This window comes from Caretta caretta, chromosome 6, assembly GCF_965140235.1.
Source record: "Caretta caretta isolate rCarCar2 chromosome 6, rCarCar1.hap1, whole genome shotgun sequence".
In the NCBI taxonomy this organism is placed as follows: domain Eukaryota; kingdom Metazoa; phylum Chordata; order Testudines; family Cheloniidae; genus Caretta; species Caretta caretta.
Genome location: NC_134211.1, coordinates 5567257 through 5580768, shown reverse-complemented (window position 1 = coordinate 5580768; position 13512 = coordinate 5567257). Strand labels below are relative to the sequence as shown.

At 46.2% G+C, this 13512-nt stretch overlaps 1 pseudogene; it reads left to right on the top strand.

Annotated features, from left to right (window-relative positions):
• Positions 1–413: 413 nt before the first annotated feature.
• On the top strand, positions 414–8030 carry LOC142072408 (up-regulator of cell proliferation-like; annotated as a pseudogene).
• The last annotated feature ends 5482 nt before the right edge of the window (positions 8031–13512 follow it).

Genomic DNA, 13512 nt, shown 5'->3' with positions numbered 1-13512 from the left:
CTTTCTCCTCAGAGCACATTCTGTGGTCTCTGAGTGCCTGGCTGTCAATAACATATTTCTTGGTATGGTTGGGGTGGTTACTAGATCTATGAAGGTAGGTGTGGTGATCCATGGCTTTCTTGTATATGGTTGTCTCTAGGGTTCCATTGCTGAAGCTGATTGTGGTGTCCAGAAGTTGATGCTAGTGTGGGAAAGCTCCAGAGAGAGTTTAATGGATGGGTGGTGGTTGTTGAAGTTGTGGTGGAAGTCTGAGGGAGTTTAAGCTGTCTTCCCATAGGATGAAAATTTCTCAGGTATATCACTGGTTTCATGATGCCCTTCTCCAGAAATTCTTCTTCCGGATGACCCATAAAGAGGTTAGCATATTGGGGAGCCATCCTAGTACCCCTGGCTGTTCTCATGCTTTGGACAAAATGTTTATTGTTGAAGGTAAATCTATGACAGGCGAGGATGAACTGGATGAGTTTGGCTATGTGTTTGGGATGGATAATTGATGGTTGTCCATTGTCTTTTAAATATTTGGGGCAGGCAGCTATCCTGTCATTGTGAGGGATATTGGTGTATAGGAAAGTGACATCCATGGTGGCAAGGATGGTATTCTGAGGAAGGTTGGTAATACTGTGGAGTAGAGTAGGGCTCAAATGTACTTGAGCCATCCAGCTACTGTGAGAGCGGACTGTCTGGAAAGACTCTTGCCTAGGCTCACAGCCCATGCACGTTTCAATCTCTTTGGCTCATGAGTGTTTGCATGCAGTGTTCTAGAAAGCCAAAGGTTTCCTTTAATAGATGTTTTCAGTATTGCTTCCTCAAACGGGCAGTGAGTGCCACACACTGGCTGAAATAAATGCTGAGTGACTGAGATCAAGTAGGGGATGTTGAGCTCTGTGGTGCACAATCCCCTCCATTATAAGACTGCTGATTTTGCAAAATGCTGTGTTTTTGACGAGCTGTGTCTAGGGAACTCCTTGCTCAAATGACCCCGAAATTTGGGTCACTAACCCTATCCTTTTCCCCCATGAGACAACAAATTTCAAGACAGTCCAAGTAAGCATACAGATCTTACAGCACGAAGAAGGAATAACATTTAAGTAGAAAAGGCTTCTCAACCTAAACTAAAGCAGAGCTGGTGCTTCATTATAGAATCATAGGACTGGAAGTGACCTTGAGAGGTCATCAAGTCCAGTCCCCTGCCCTCAAGGCAGGACCAAGCACCATCTAGACCACCCCTGACAGGTGTTTGTCTAACCTACTCTTAAAAATCTCCAATGACGGAGATTCCACAACCTCCCTAGGCAATTTATTCCAGTGCTTAACCACCCTGACAGTTCGGACATTAGGAAAAATTTCCTATCAAAACTTCCCTTGCTGCAATTTAAGCCAATTGCTTCTTGTCCAATCATCAGAGGATAGGAAAATAATTTTTCTTCCTCCTTCTTATAACAACCTTTTAGGTACTTGAAAACTGTTATCATGTCCCTTCTCAGTCTTCCCTTTTCCAGACTAAACAAACCCAATTTTTTCAATCTTCCCTCATAGGTCATGCTTTCTAGATCTTTAATCATTGTTGTTGCTCTTCTCTGGACTTTTTCCAGTTTGTCCACATCTTTACTGAAATGTGGCACCCAGAACTGGACACAATACTCCAGCTGAGGCATAATCAACGTGGACTGGAGCAGAAGAATTACTTTAAATGTCTTGCTTACAACACTCCTGCTAATACATCCCAGAAAGATGTTTGGTTTTTTTGCAACAGTCTTACACTGTTAACTCATATTTAGCTTGTGGTCCACTCTGACCTCTTGATCCCTTTTTTTGCAGTAATCCTTCCCAGGCAGTCATTTTCCATTTTGTACATGTCCAACTGATTGTTCCTTCCTAAGTGGAATATTTTGCATTTGTTCTTATTGAATTTCGTCCTAGTTACCTCAGACCATTTCTCCAGTTTGTCCAGCTCTTTTTCAATTATAATCCTATCCTCCAAAGCACTTGCAACTCCTCCCACCTTGGTATCGTCTGCAAATTGTATAAGTGTACTCTCTATGCCATTATCTAAATCATTGATGACTATATTGAACAGAACTAGACCCAGAACTGATCCTTGCAGAAGCCCACTCGTTGTGCCCTTCCAGCATGACTGTGAGCCATTGATAACTACTCTGGGAATGGTTATCCAACCAGTTATGCACCAACCTTATAATAGCTCCATCTAGGTTGTATTTCCCTAGTTTTTTAATGAGAAGGTCATTTGAGACTGTATCAGATGCCTTACTAAAGTCTTGATATACCACATCTACCGCTTCCCCCCATCCACACGGCCGTCACCCTGTCAAAGAAAACTATCGGGTCAGTTTGATATGATTTGTTCTTTACAAATCCATGCTGACTATTACATATTGCCTTATTATCTTCTAGATGTTTGCAAATTGATTCCTTCATTATTTGCTCCATTATCTTCCCAGGTCCAGAAGTTAAGCTGACTGGTCTGTAATTCTCTGGGTTGTCCTTATTTCCCTTTTTATAGATAGGCACTATATGTGCCCTTTTCCAGTCTTCTGGAATATCACCCGTCTTCCATGACTTTTCAAAGACAATAGCTAATGGCTCAGATATCTCCTCAGTCAGCTCCTTGTGTATTCTAGGATGCACTTCATTGGGCTCTAGTGACTTGAAGACATCTCACTTGTCTAAGTAATTTTCACCTTGCTCTTTCCTGTTTTGAACCTACCCCATTTTCACTGGTGTTCACTATGTTAGGCGTCCAATCGCCACCAACCTTCTTGGTGAAAACCGAAACAAAGAAGTCATTAAGCACGTCTGCCATTTCCACATTTTCTGTTATTGCTTTTTTGTCTTCATTGAGTAATGGGCCTACTCTGTCCTTGGTCTTCCTCTTGCTTCTAATGTATTTGTAGAATGTTTTCTTGTTACCCTTTATGTCTCTAGCTTGTTTGATTTCCTTTTGTGCCTTGGCCTTTCTAATTTTGCCCCTACATACTTGTGTTGTTGGTTTGTATTCATCCTTTGTCATCTGACCTAGTTTCCACTTTTTGTAGGACTCTTTTTTTTTATTTTTAGATCATGGAAGATCTCCTGGTTAAGCCAGGGTGGTCTCTTGCCACTCTTCCTATCTTTCCTGTGCAGTGGAATAGTTTGCTCTTGTGACCTTAATAATGTCTTAAATGGATTAATCATTTATCAGGTCCAAATACCCTAACACTGCACTGGAGACATTACCGTACCAGGACTGGCCTGGAGGTGTCTTAGCATTAGCTCCCCATGTTGCAATGTGGGTAAATTTGCTTTGTAAGTAATGACAGTACTCACAGCTCCCCAAAAGGACAGAGGAAGTAGCGTGAGTGAAGGGACTGATTTGGTCGCTGGGAGGTAAGCAAAGCCACAGTGCTGTTAGCTACACCTGTAAGAGACATGTCCCAGCAAAGAGATGGAGGAAGATATGAAGAAAATCAAAAATAAGTCTTCCCAGAAGGTGTAATCTGCACTGACTGCTGAAAGGGAAATAAAGGGTCAGATCCTCCGGATGAGCCATTGATGCCCAGCACAGCTCAGGGTGACGGGTGTAGGCTACCATCACAGCCACCTGATCCTCAGACTGCCAGGCACCAGTCTGATCCTGAGCAGCAGCTTAGAGCAGCCAAGGGATCATTCCAGCTTCTGGGATCACCACAGAGACAGGGTCCTGAGTCTATGCCCCCTCCTCCAGTAGCTGTGAGCTGGGATGTCATAGAGCTGGTTATACTGGAAGATTTTCTAGGAAATTCTCAGTTGGCCACTTAAGCCATTTTCAAGTGGACTCTGCACTGCGCTGAGGATAAGGATTGGGATCAAACAATGCAAACCAACCTAGTGGAGTTCAAAGTGGGCCAGAACTATGTTTTATTTGCATGGAAGTAATCCCATTGGCTTCATTTTTGTTATACCAATATAAGTAAGAGAAGAATTGAACCCAGGATGTATAAGTCATCTGTTACTTACTGGGTTCTGCTTTTCTTTAAATTAAAAACATCAGGCTGTCTATGGAATGAGTAAACTGTATATAAAGTCACCATTTTCTACTCTGAAATTTTGGTTTGTTTTAACTTCCTTCTGCAGAAAGAAGTAAAGCATTTCAAGATGTTCTGTCCAGATTAAACCTGGAGAAGCACAGAAGCATCAAGATCAGGCTGAGGGATGTTTTGGAGATCTGCCCAGAAAGCATCAAGAACAGGATTCCAGAGGCATTAGGTGATTTACCTTGGCATTTCCTGAGGAAGGTCATGGCTCTGAATGGGACGGCCAGAAATACAAGCATTGGGCACAAGGCTCCTGCAGAAGAAATGGATGATTATGAGGAGAAACTGCATACTGATGGCACTTTCTGTTTTAGTGACACTGAGATGAAAGTTTCTCTGCAATCTCTTGATGTTCTTTGTGCTGTTCTGCTTTGCTCAGTTTCCTACAGCAGGAGATCCTATCCAAAATGTCCAGTGCCAGTTTGCCCTCCCTCTGCTGCTACCCGCCCTCAACACCCCCAAGGGCACCCTACTACTGTGGGTCATGAGGGACATTGTGAGGAAGTGGAGGCCGCACTCCCTGGCACAGAGCAGAGGGTTCAGAGAGGAGAGCCTGGTGCTCACAGAAATGCCAACGATTTCTTTTCTGTGGATGGGGAGCTGCAGCTTCTCCAAGTCCCAACTCCTCAATGAGGTTCTCAGCCCCTCCCAGCAGCACCACAATTTCTTTATCCATCGGGACATGGAGTCTGGGAACTTCCTTCAGAAAATCACAGATGGGCTGGTTGAGATTTCCTGGTATTTCCCTGGGGGGACGGAAATTTCTGATCTTTTCCGAGAACCCATTGCAGTTACAAATCTGCATGGAGACATTGAGTCCCACTGGCTACAGTTTAGCTTTTTAACAGCGGTCTCCTCCGCAGTGTTCATAGTTACCAAGAGCATCGGTGAGAGAGAATACGAGATGATTTTTCAAATCATCTCTGAAAAAATCCAGCTCTAAATATTACTTCATCCTCAACTGCAAGAATAAGAAACCCAAAGAAACTCTGGGATTTCTTAATAAGCTGTCCCCAGTGTTGAAACTGAGCAAATCACTAGTACTGGTGAAAGATAGTACCATGAATAATGCAGGATTTGTGGAAAAAGGTGAAGTCCACCATAGGAACCATAGTGAATTCATCTCCGAAGACAGTGAGTTTGGAAGCCATGGCTGTGACGGCACGTGACCTATGAATCCAGGTGGATGAAGAGTGTCAGGCATGTCAGTGTGCGAGGAAATATACTGAAGAAATCACTGCAGAAATAAGAGATGGGGCAAAATACAAAAGGGAAATGCTGAGCCTGCAAGGAGACCCATGGAAAAACTTGGCTCAATTGGAAAAAGAGATGTGCCAAATGAAAAGGCAAGGGGACGTGGCCATTGAAGACTATAAATCTGCGCTGAAACAGAAATGGTTAGAGATACGTAGACAGCGGAATCAGTGTGACCGTACTAATGGTTTGACTAAGTTTATCAATGGAATAGTACAGTTGAATCCAGTGGAGAAACATTACTTTCTGAAATGGATGAAATTTAGCCTGGATAATATTGCTAGGGGGAATCTTTCTGAAATGCGGGCAGACTATAAAGAGAAATGTGAAACTCCAGGAGTGGACCGAAAACAGCTGGAGGAATTAGATAAATTAATATCTGATAGTTCCTTGGGGGTGGAGCATTTCATGCGTGAGTTGGGACAGTTCTATGACGCTGAATGCTCAATGGTTAAAGAAGGGAAAATGGAAGAAAGCCAAAGACCATTCTCCCATCTCCCATGCACAGCAGCTGACCTGATGCTGGAAGGGTTTCCTGTGGAGCTGATCGATGGAGATGCCTCCAACATCCCCATGAACTGGGTAGTAGATGTTCTAACTCATCTCCATATCAGACTAGGGGGTAGATCCAGAATGGTGGTTATAACAGTGTTGGGAGTGCAGAGCACTGGGAAATCGACTCTTCTCAACACCATGTTCGGCCTGCAGTTGATCAATGTAGCGATCGATGTACGCGAGGAGCGTTCATGACACTCATTAAAGTTACAGAAGCTGTTCAGGAGCTGCTTGGCTGTGATTTCATCCTGGTGATAGACACTGAAGGTCTGAAGGCCCCTGAACTAACAGCACTGGAAGACAGTTATCAACATGACAATGAGCTGGCCACCCTGGTGATTGGACTGAGTGACATCACCATCGTTAACATGACCATGGAGAATGCCACAGAAATGAAGGATGTTCTGCAAATTGTGGTCCATGCATTTCTCAGAATGGAGGAAATAGGACAACAGCCAAACTGCCAGTTTGTGCACCAGAATGTCAGTGATGTGTCTGCTCATGATCAAAACATGAGGGACAGGAAACACCTCCTGGAGCAGCTGAATGAAATGACCAAAGCTGCAGCAAGGATGGAAAAGCAAAGCAGGGAAATGGCATTTTCTGATATTATGGAGTATGACCCAGAAAAACACAATTGGTACATGCCTGGCTTGCGGCATGGAGTCCCTCCCATGGCTCCCGTAAACACTGGATACAGTGAGAGTGTGTGTGAGCTAAAGAAATACCTGTTTGAATTCATAGAGAACCGTTCACGGAAAAGAGCTGGAAAGGATATTCCTGATTTTATTGTATGGTTGAAGAACCTGTGGAAGTCAGTGAAACATGAGAACTTCATCTTTAGCTTTAGAAACAGCCTTGTAGCTGAAGCCTATAACCTGCTGTCTATGAAGTATTCTGAATGGGAATGGGGTTTCCGCAAGGAGATGTATCTCTGGATATCTGAAAAAGAAACTTTTATCCCGAATCAGCTGCCAGAGACACTAGAGGGTGATCTCTTTCACAGCTTAAAAATGGAAGCACAAGGGAAGCTACAGCAGGGAGAACAGAAGCTCTTGAATAACTTAGAACAGTATTTTAAAAGTGAAGCTCCAAATTTGAACCTGATAGAAAAGTACAGAGAAGATTTCAAAAGGAGCGCAAATAGCCTCAAAAGAGAACTTGAAAATTATTCAACCAGTAACTGTAAGGAAGCAATTCGAATACGAAGAGGACAGCACAAGATAGACAATATCCAGTCTGAGTACAAGCAGAAAATTGAAGGGGAAGTTGACAGACTCTTGGCTGAATACCGAAACAGAGAAGATAAATTAGACCATGAGAAACTGAAAAAAGAATTTGAAACGATGTGGCGAGAAACCTTGTCAGAGTTAACGCTCTGTACTTTACAGAAACATCAGGTTGTTGAGGATATGGATCTCCAGCTGAGAAAGGATCTGAAGCACAGAGGGGGTGCTGTCAGACAGATACTACAACATGCAAAAAGCCTGCTGGATTATAGAATGAAGTCTTTCACAATGAAGAAGGAGTACTTAAACTTAAAATGGACCAGAGCAGTTGTAGAATACTTCTCACAGGAATGTTACTGTAAAACTGAAGAGTTTGCTCTATCTTTAATGACAGAATGCAAGAAATACATTGAAGAAAAAGTTAAATCCAAAACAGACTATGATGAAACCTATTGTGGAGAACTGCTGCATATGGTTAATGAGAGGTTAAAAGAGGAGGATATTGAGCAACTTCACACTTCTTCTTTGTTTGAAGTTGACCTGAAGCGTCACGTTTTGGGGGAAGCAGCTTGGGCATTTCAGAAGATGCATGAACATTTTATCAAAAAAAACGATCCTCAGCAACGTCTGGAGAAGCTGAAACCTCATTATTTCTCCATATTTACTGATCTCTATTTGGAAAAGAAGGAAAGCCAAACAAGGGCGAGGAATTTCTGTGATCAGTGTCTCAAACCTGCCCTGGTGGGTTATGTCAACAAAAGGCTCGGACTAGAAATAGTTGACAATTTTCTCAGCAGTGAACAGGCCCTTGAATACGCCAGCCAAAGCTTCTTTCAGTTCTTTTTGCTAAAGAAGCTGCTGGAAGAGATGAACTTTGACAATGATGTGAAATAGATAAGTAACTATGAAGAAAGAAAAGGAGTACTTGTGGCACCTTAGAGACTAACCAATTTATTAGAGCATAAGCTTTCGTGAGCTACAGCTCACTTCCTCAGATGCATGATATGGGGAAGTGAGCTGTAGCTCACGAAAGCTTATGCTCTAATAAATTGGTTAGTCTCTAAGGTGCCACAAGTACTCCTTTTCTTTTTGCGAATACAGACTAACACGGCTGTTACTCTGAAACCTGTAACTATGAAGAGTTTGTCAAATCCTGGATACAGAGATGTCTGATAGACCACTATGGAGGGAAGGCAAGTTTGAGAGATTTGGAGAAAGGGATTCTATCCAGAATAATAAATAAAATCAAGGGAGTTCTGAAAAACTCCATAAATAAAAACAATAACACAGTTTCTGCCTTTTTAGACAGCTTTTGCAAAGAGCTGCAGCAGGACCTGGCCATTTCCAGCAATAGCTTAGTTGAAGACAATTAGAATCCGTTGAAGACAATTAAACTGCTATATTTAAAGCATGACTGTCATTTACTCTCCCTATTGTGCATTAAGAAATTAGTATTCTTGTTTTAATGTAATCACACATAAGAAGCAACAGAAAACCATTTACAGTTAAACAAAATAAACTTGGGAACGGACTTTTTTGTGCTGGCTTATTTATTTTGAAATGTTGCCTTGGAACTTTTTGTTTTATTTAGCCCTGAGAGGAAGGGTAGTGGGTGAGGTCAGCAAACATTTCAGGAGATGTGATACTTCCAAAGAACAAACCCAAGATCCCAAGTGATGCAGGAACCCTTAACATTTAAATTAGCCCTTCTGAGAGGCCTGATGCTGATAAGAATGACTGACCTTATGAAAAACGGGCTTTGTTTTCTCACTTAAACAGTGAGAAAATTTCACAGAGCCCTGAGCTCTCACTGGGGGGGGATGGGGTGGAGACCCAATGGGGCACAAGTTAGTAACCGCTGTGGTGGGATAGGCAGGGCCAGCTCTGGAGTCAACAGAGCAACCCTCAGGTGAAGCAGTTAAACCCCAACCCAAAGACTGGATTTTCCACAGTTACAAGGGAAATTAGATAACTATACACACACACACACACACACAAACAGACTGAAATATGTAGGGTTAGAAATCCCCAGTAACAACACTGATGGCCCAAACTCTCTGCAGTGACCCCAAACCATGACACTCCCTCTCTGTGTCTCTTCTCGACAGTGGGGCTGTGAGTGTAGCTGGATTGGGCAGTGGCTCCGTCTACTGTCCCATGGGGGAATCTCTTCTCTTCATTGCCGCATGCCACGCAGTTGCCGTACTTTATCTGTCAGCCCAGCTGCTCAGTGGATTTGCCCATGTCACCCGGTTTCAGTTGTTCCTTTGCACATAGAATCATAGGACTGGAAGGGACCTTGAGAGATCATCAAATCCAGGGGTTCTCAACCTTTTCCTTGCTGAGGCCCCTATAAAAACATCCTATAAAAACAATAGGGCCCGGCAGGGGGGAAGCGTGGGCTCCAGGCCAAGGGGACACACTTGGGCATAGGCATAGTTTTACTTCTATTTTTTTGGGGGGGGCGGGGGGAGGAATGCCTGGCATGGTTCATCCCATCTCCACAGAGCAGGGTCCAGGGGGGATGTGCCATCTCCACCCACTGACTCACTCAGGAGGGCACCCAGCTTGTCTGTGCTCTGGGGCGATGCAACCAAAAATATAACTCAAAGTGGGGACTCAGTTCAAAAAGTTTGAAAACCGCTCAGGGTGCGGGCAGGGGGTTAGTTAGGGGCTGTGTGAAATGAGGGGAGTAGCTCAGGGTGCAGGGAGGGGATAGCTAAGGGCTGTGTATGGGCAGGGGGTAGCTCAGGGTGCAGGCAGGGGGTAGCTATGGGCTGTATGCAGGCAGGGCGGCTTCCAGTGCAATGCCCAGCTTCAGGGGCAAGGCAGTGGGACTCCCGGCTTCAGCCTCCCTGCTGCTCCTGGCTTGTGGGGGAGGGGAGGTTTGCCGGCTCGAGCACCGCGTTGCTCCTGGCTTGGAGGGGATGTGGGGACCCTGCCGGCTTCAGCCCCACCTAGCTTCTGGCTGCGCCACTCCCGGCTTGGGGGGGATGGGGAGGGCACCGCGGGCTTCAGCCCCGCGCCGCTCCTAACTAGAGCAGGGGGCACACTGGCTTCAGACCCGCACCACCCCTGGCTTAGGGGGAAGGAGGGGGGCAGGCTTCAGCACTGGGGCTCCAGGTTTCAGCCATGGGGCTCTGCGGCCCCCCTGAAAGGGCTCACTGACCCCCCGCTGAGAACCACTGATCTAATCCAGTCCCCTGCACTCATGGCATGACTAAGCATCATCTAGATCATCCCTGACAGGTGTTTGTCTAACCTACTCTTAAAAATCTCCACTGATGGAGATTCCAGAACCCCTCAGGCAATTTATTTCAGTGCTTAACCACCCTGACAGGAAGTTAGCCATTGATAGCTACTCTCTGGGAATGGTTTTCCACCAGTTTTGCACGCATCTTATAGTAGCTCCATCTAAGTTGTCTTTCCCTAGTTTGTTTATGAGAAGGTCAGGTGAGACTGCATCAAAAGCCTTACTACCGTCAACATATACCACATCTCCTGCTTCTCCCCATCCACAAGGCTCGTTACCCTGTCAAAGAAAGCTATCAGGTTGGTTTGACACGATTCGTTCTTGACAAATCCATGCTGACTATTACTTATCACCTGATTATCTTCCAGATGTTTGCAAATTTAGAGCTTAATTATTTGCTCCATTATCTTTCCAGGTACAGAAGTTAAGCTGACTGGTCTGTATTTCCCCAGGTTGTCCTTATTTCCCTTTTTATAGATGCCCATTTCCAGTCTTCTGGAATCTCTCCCATTTTCCATGACTTTTCAAAGATAATCACTAATGGCTCAGATGTCTCCTCAGTCAGCTTCTTGAGTATTCTAGGATGCATTTCATCAGGCCCTGGTGACCTGAAGACATCTAATTGGTCTAAATAATTTTTTACTTGTTCTTTTCCTATTTTATCCTCAGATCCCACCTCATTTTCACTGGCATTCAGTATGCTAGATGTCCAATTACCACTAACCCTCTTCTTGAACACTGAAACAAAGAAGTCATTAAGCACCTCTGCCATTTCCACATTTTCTGTTATTGTTTTTTTCCCTCTTCATTGAGTAATGGGCCTACCCTGTCCTTGATCTTCCTCTTGCTTCTAACGTATTTGTAGAATGTTTTCTTGTCACCCTTTATGTCTCTAGCTATGATCTGTTTTGTTCCTTGGCCTTTCTCGTTTTGTCCCTACATACTTGTGTTATTTATGTTCATCCTTTGTCGTAATTTGACCTAGTTTCCACTTTACGTACAACAATTTTTTGATTTTTAGATCATTGAGGATCTCCTGGTTAAGCCAGCATGGTCTCTGGCTATACTTCCTATCTTTCCCATGCAGTGGAATAGTTTGCTTTTAGGCCTTGTAGTGGGGCAACTGCCCCACTCCAGTAAAACAGGGGTTAAAAGCATCCCTAGAGAGGGCTGTGGCTGGGCTAGGCTGATTCGGGAAGCAGCCACAGCTGTGGCCAGCTCAGTCAGGGTCCAGCTGGCCCTTATAAGAGGGCTTGGGGCCAGAAGTGAGAGGAGTATCACTCTAGCCCTGGAGGGAGAAGGGCTAGCTGCCTGGGAGCAATGTACCTGAAGTGGAGCAGTGCTGGGAAAGGGCAAAGGGAGCTGGGGAGCAGCAGCCTGGTAAATCCCCAGGCTAAGGCCTCGTTGAAGGCCTAAGAAAGGTACTGGGGAGGCAGAGGGGCAGCCTGGGGATAGGCAAAGGCAGCAGATCCTACCCCCTTGCCAATGATGAGTGGCCATTACAGACTGCAGTCTGCTCCAGTGAGCAGCGGCTAGATGATGACTGGCAGTAGCCACTGAGGCAAGGTGGGTTTAGAGGGTTGGGGGTTCCCCTGGGATGGGAGACCCAGAGTGTAGGGGTACAGCTAGGGGGCAGCACCCCAAGGTAAAGGGGCACCGAGGTCCAGGAGGGATATGGGGGCCCTAAGGCAGGCAAGACACCAGCCTGCAGAGGGGGCTCCCAGTGCTGAAGAGCTGACTTCCAAGATGACCAGCAGGAGGCGCTATGCCGGTGAGCCTTCGCCTTGCTACAGGCAAGTAATAATGTCTCTGAAAAACTGCCAACTCTTGAACTGTTTTTCCCTTTAGACTTGCTACCCAGGGATCTTACCTACCAACTCCCTGAATTTTCTTAAGTCAGCCTTCTTGAAAGGCAGCACCTTGCACAGACGCATTGAATGTTGCCTGACATTATCAAGCTCTTTCTGAAATTCCTCACAATCCACCCAAACAAAAGAATTCGGTGTCCCGGGCAAGTTTTCCTATCTCAAGTTTTTAGACCATTATTCCAAGTCAATAATAAACACACAGAACGCGACCAATCCTAGTGTTGCCACTCAGGGCCTCCCACTCTCCAGGTGATCATTAATTCCCACCTCTCCCCATCCAATTCTTACACCTCACATATGGGCTCTGTCTCTCCGCTGCTCCCAGCACTGGGCCCTTCTCCCCTCCTGCTGCTGCACTGAGGCTCTCCGGCCTCCCTCCTTTGGTGGCTCAGGTCTCCCTTCCCACAGCTCGGCCTGGGGGCAATGGGGCAACAGGTCTCCTGGGGCAGGGACGCTGCAGGGGCTTGGGTGACCAGATGTCCCAATATTCAGGGCTTTTTCTTGTATAGGTGCCTATTACCCCACACACACTCTGTCCCGATTTTTCAAACTTGCTATTTGGGCACCCTAGCAGCCCCTGGGAGTTCCCCACCCCAGGGCAGAGGGGCCCAGCTGGGCTAATTGGGGGGGGCAGGGGGAAGCAGCAGTAGTTCCTGTAATCTGACCTTTCCCACACCCTCCCCCCACAAATCTCCCCATGGGTCTTCTACTAACCCCCCCCAAATCCTCTCTGCTCCCCTGAATCCGCCTCCTGACACCCTGCCTCGCCCTGCACCTCCTGCCCTTCAGTCACCCCCAAAAAGCCTTTTCCCCCTCATGCCCCCTGAACTGCCACCTGCCGCCTCCTGCTTCCATCTCCTTCGCTTGCCCTTTGGACGGCACCCGCCCCATTCTGCTCCCTGCCCTGAAGCAAACAACCCCCCGCCCTTTGGCTTGATAACACCCCTCCCCTGCTCCAACCTCTGTGCCCCCAGCCCCAAACCGCATGGGGCTGGGAGGAGGAGAAAGTCCTTGCCTGCTAATAAAGCCAGTTTGTGCCCCATAGCCCTGCCTTGGGGAGGGAGGGGATCAGCCTGAACTTCTCCCCCTCCCCAACACTGACCCCTGTAAACTGCCCCTGAACTTCCCCCCCCTCAACAATCCCCTCAACTCTGCCCCCCAAATCTACCCCATGCCTGGACTCTGCCCCTCCCCCATCCTGGCCCCCTCCTCAGTCCCCCTAATGAGCCCTGTATGAACCCCCAACCCCCTCTGTTCCCCTGAACCCATCTCCTGACCCCTGC